Source organism: Aquarana catesbeiana, linkage group LG13 (assembly GCF_042186555.1).
Source record: "Aquarana catesbeiana isolate 2022-GZ linkage group LG13, ASM4218655v1, whole genome shotgun sequence".
Lineage (NCBI taxonomy): Eukaryota > Metazoa > Chordata > Amphibia > Anura > Ranidae > Aquarana > Aquarana catesbeiana.
Genome location: NC_133336.1, coordinates 83,826,575 through 83,832,200, shown reverse-complemented (window position 1 = coordinate 83,832,200; position 5,626 = coordinate 83,826,575).

Here is a 5,626-nt window from a genome sequence, read left to right as displayed (position 1 = left end):
AGTAGTAGAAACTGTACACACTGTATTAGATACTGTGTACACCGCCTGCATTGTATTAGAAACTGTACAACGGCCACACTGTATTTTATACTGTGTACACCACCAGAAGTGTAGTAGAAACTGTACACACTGTATTAGATACTGTGTACATCGTCTGCACTGCATTAGAAACTGTACAACAGCTGCACTGTATTGTATACTGTGTACACCACCAGAAGTGTAGAAGAAACTGTACACACTGTATTAGATACTGTGTACATCGCCTGCACTGCATTAGAAACTGTACAACAGCTGCACTGTATTGTATACTGTGTACACCACCAGAAGTGTAGAAGAAACTGTACACACTGTATTAGATACTGTGTACACCACCTGCACTGTATTTTGTACTGTGTACACTGCCTGAAGTGTATTAGAAACTATACACACTGTATTAGATACTGTGTACACCATCAGAAAAGTAGTAGAAACTGTACAGATTGTATTAGATACTGTGTACACCACCAGATAAGTAGTAGAAACTGTACACACTGTATTAGATACTGTGTACACCACCTGCACTGTATTAGAAACTGTACAACGGCTGCACTGTATTTTATACTGTATACACCACCAGAAGTGTAGTAGAAACTGTACACACTAATAGATAGTGTACACTGCCTGCACTGTATTAGAAACTGTACTACGGCTGCACTGTATTTTGTACTTGTCAGGGCTGGGCTCAGCCCTTCCTTCTCTGAGCCGGCCGCTCAGCTGTCGGCTAATTGCCAGCTCCTTTCTCCCCACAGTGACCCAGCTGTTAATGATCTGCCCGTCAGCCCTGCCTACTTAAAGCCGTCCAGCTCACTTTATCTCTGCCTTCGCCTTTGGTCACATCTCTGAGACTTTCTCCTGCGTTCCTGTTGAAGGCTTGCTCGACTGACGTTCCTTCTGGCTCCTGATCCTGCTTGCTGTACTACTACGTTGATCCTTTGGCTCTCTGACATTGGCATTGGCTGACTACTCAATCTGGTTACTGAACTCTGGTTATGTATTGACTACTCTTACTCTGTTTACCTTTTTATTATTATTAAACAAGTGTGATTAACTGTACTTCTGTCTCGGTCTGATTCATGGTTTCTGACAATAGGCGAAGGCCATGAATTCAGAAGATGCAGTCAGTCCACTTGTTGGTAATATTTTTTCCAGATTGGATGATCAGGATCACCGCATGAATCAGTTTGCCTTGGCGTTACAAATGCTGCTGAGTCACACAGCTAACCTGGAATCTTCCACTATGGCTGCTCCGGTACAACCTGTGTTGCAGGCCGTCCCTGCTGCTGCTCCAGTCTCTGTGCAGGCACCTGCCTCGAGTATTACCTCTATAAGAGGTATGTCTGGTTTCCACTCCGCTTCCCCAGCGATTTGGGGGCGGTCCAGTTCAATGCAGAGGGTTTCTCAACCAGGTTGAGATATACTTTGAGATGCTGCCCCAGGCGTTTCCCACGGACAGAAGCAAAGTAGGTTTCATGATATCTTTGCTCTCTGAGAGAGCCTTGGCCTGGGCTAACCCTCTATGAGAGACGCAAAAACCCGTGGTCCTGAGTTACCCAGAATTTGTGGCTTCCTTCAAAAGGGTATTTGACGTTCCCACACGCCCTGCTTCTGCTGCCAAGCGCCTCATGTCCATCAAACAGAGTATGAGAACTGTTGCAGATTACGCCATTGAATTCCGTACTCTGGCAGCAGAGGTTGCTTGGAACAATGAGGCCCTCGTGGCTTCCTTCTCTCATGGTCTCTCGGATAACATCAAGGATGAGATAGCAGCCTGAGATATACCCACTGAGCTGGAGAGGTTGATCACATTTGCCATCCTCATTGACTCCAGACTCAGAGAAAGGCTCTCTTTTAAGGAGCGCTGGCGCAAGCCTCCTGTACATTTGTCTCCGAGCTTTGCAGTCCCACCCTGGCCTCCCTCACCTCCCATGCCTCCTGGTACCGAGTCGGTCTGTGAAGATGAACCCATGCACTCGGGCTTCACGCGTCTCTCTGCGGATGAGAGAGCCCTTAGGAGGAGGGAGAGATTGTGCCTTTATTGTGGCTAGGCTGGTCACTTTTTGAAGTCTTGTCCTACCCATTCAGGGAACGCCCAAACCTTGAGGTCCTGTCATGGACAGAACTTAGGTGGCGTTGTTTCGTCTCCAGTTTCCCAGAAAGCCCCTGGTTTCGGTTACCCTGTCTTGGGCTGAGTCATCCGTTGAGATACAGGCTCTGATTGACTCTGGGGCTGCAGACCTGTTCATTGATGCTGCCTTTGTATCGAAGCACTTGATTCCGCTGCAGCTGCGTGACACTCCACTTGCCATTGAGGCTCTTGAAGGGAGACATCTACAGCTTGCCCATGTGACTCATGAAACCGTTGTCCATGGCCGTAGGGGCACTTCACCATGAGATAATCCAATTCCAAGATATTTCCTCACCTAAGTTTCCACTGGTTATTGGTTATCCTTGGTTACAGAGGCACAACCCTTCTTTTGATTGGCTCCATGCTGAGGTACCGTCCCGGTCACGACAGTGCAGTGAGAGATGCTTCCAGAAGGTAGCCAAGGTCCTGTGCACCTCTTCACTCTCTTCCCTGCCGGAGGAGTACTGTGATTTTAGCGATGTCTTTGACAAAGGTCAAGCCGGTACTTTGCCTCCACACTGGTCGTATGATTGCGCAATTGACCTTCAACCTGGTGCCATACCCCCTCGTGGCCAGGTTTACCCTTTGTCGGTCTTGGAGGATAAGGCCATGGAGGAGTATGTTGCAGACGCACTTTCTCAAGGTTTTATCAGCAAATCCTCGTCTCTTGCTGCTGGTTTCTTCTTTGTGAAGAATAAGAGCGGTTAACTGAGACCTTAAGAATGCCTATCCTATTTTGTTGATTACGGAGTTAACGGGAGCAACGGTTTTCATGAAGCTTGATTTCAGAGAGGCATACAATCTCGTCAGGATTAAGGAGGGCGACAATTGGAAAACTGCGTTTAATACCAGATCAGGTCATTATGAGTATCTTGTAATGCCTTTTGGCTTTTGTAATGCTCCGGCAGTTTTCCAGGAGTTCATTAACGATGTCCTCCGAGATTTATTGCAGTTATGTGTGGTGGTTTATCTCGATGATATCCTCATATTTTCCAAGTCCCTGGAGAGCCAACACACAGATGTCTGTCGTGTGCTTCAGAGACTACGAGAGAACAATCTCTATTGCAAATTGGAAAAGTGCAAATTCCATTGTGAACAGGTGAAATTCCTGGGCTATGTCATTTCCACTGCTGGTTTTTCGATGGATCCAGGGAAACTTTCAGCAGTCCTACAGTGGCCTCAACCTGTGGATTTACATCTTCTGCAGCGTTTTCTTGGGTTTGCCAACTATTATCAGAAGTCTATTCGTAACTTCTCGTCTCTGGTCAAGCCCCTGACTGATATGACCAGGAAAGACGGCAACTCACAGAGTTGGTCTCCGGAGTCCATTAAGGGCTTTGAGAGTCTCAAGGTAGGCCTTTGTTTCTGCTCCTGTGTTGGCACACCCTGATTCTACGTTGCCTTTTATCCTAGAAGTTGATGCTTCTGAGACTGGAGTTGGCACCCTTCTGTCTCAACGTCCTAACTCTGAGTGTGCTATGCATCCGTGTGGCTACTTTTCCAAGAAATTGTCACCGGCAGAGTGCAATTTATGATATTGGTGACAGAGAGCCATTGGCGATCCTTTTTAGCCCTGAAAGAATGGAGACATCTCCTTGAAGGTACCACTGTGCTGGTTCTCATTCTTACTGACCATAAGAATATCACATTCTTGTCTGAGGCTAAGCGCCTCTCTTCCAGAAGAGCACGATGGGCTCTTTTCTTGTCGAGTTTTAATTACATTGTCTCATTCTTACCCGGTACTAAGAATGTAAGGGCTGATGCCTTGTCACGACAATTTTCCTCCACTTCCAAGATGGAGTCGATTCTGGTTCCTGTGATTCCTCCTGATCGTATTCTGACTATGATTTGCACCAGTCTTACTTCTCCTTTGGGTGACAAAATTCTTGCTGCTCAGGTCGATGCTCCTCCTGAGAAACCTTGTGGCCGCTGCTTTGTTCCAGAGAGTCTCCGTACTGCCGCGCTCCAGACTTACCATTCTCCCAAGGCTGCTGGCCACCCTGGGAAAAATCAACTCTTTTGGGCCATTTCCCAACAATTCTGGTGGCCTAGTCTACGTGCTGATGTAACCGCCTTCATAGCTGCCTGTTCCGTGTGTGCTCAGAGTAAGACTCCACGACACCTTCCAGTGGGCCTCCTACAGCCCATACCCAATGGAGGGAGGCCCTGGACCCACCTGTCTATGGATTTCATTGTGGAGCTACCCAACTCCCAGGGCAAGACAGTTATCCTCATGGTGGTTGACCGTTTCTCAAAAATGTTGCATTGTATTCCACTCAAGAAGTTGCCTACGTCTAAGGAACTGGCTTCTATTTTTGCTTGGGAGATCTTCCGTTTACATGGGCTACCCAAGGTGATTGTCTCAGACAGGGGTAGTCAGTTTGTGTCCCGGTTCTGGCGAGCCTTTTGTGCACAGTTGGGTATTCAGCTTGCTTTCTCCTCTGCGTATCATCTGCAGTCTAATGGGGCCGCAGAACGAGCCAATCAGTCCTTGGAGCAATTCCTACGTTGCTATATTTCTGACCATCATAACAACTGGTCAGACTTTTTACCGTGGGCGGAGTTTGCTCACAATAGTGCCTTGAATTCAGGTTCCCGTTTGTTCCCGTTTATGGCGAACTATGGTTTCCAACCTTCTGTGTTGCCTGTCTCGTTTGTTCCGCAGAGTATTCCTGTGTTAGAGGAGCATCTCCGTGGTCTTCGTTCCACTTGGGCACAAGTTCAGGAGGCTTTGTGACATGCTAACGATAGGTACAGACTCCATGCTGACCGAAGACGCCTGCCTGCGCCTTCCTACAAGGTTGGGGACATTTCCCATAGAATAGTGCCTAGAGGTCTTAGAGACAAAGTGACACCTGCTGAGCACCTCCACAGTCCCAGATTTCTGGAAAGGTGGAAAGAACTCTGTATAGACCATGGAGTATCAGTAATGAAACTCATAGTAGAGGAAGAGAGAATTAAATTAGAGGAGTTATCAACAGCCATTACAGAGAGCTCCCAGAGTTTGGAGCCTTACAAAAATTCTGAAGAATTTCAAAAACTAAATGACACTCTGAAAAAGGAAGTTGAGAAAACACAGCACACACTGAAAATAACAAAACAATCTAAATTTAGACGGGACCTGGGAGAATGGGAGAAAGGAGACATTTTTGACCTAACACCACACCGTAGCCGAAGCAGGTCTAGACATGGTAATTACAGATCATCCTCTAGAGGCAGTAGATCTCAGAGTGATACCGAAGACTATAACTCAACCAGAACTGTGACTTTTTTAGAGGAGGGGGTGGTGGGCGGAGTCAGGAAGAACCTTCAAGAAGAGAGGCCCAATAGCAGGGATGAGGAGATGCTGGAAATCCTCAATTCTCTCCTAGAGGAGAATGAAGCAGTAGAGGTAGGAAGAGGTCCATATAAAAGGCAGTCCCAACTCAAATGGACCTGGCAAAAGTCGATTGGGAATCTAAG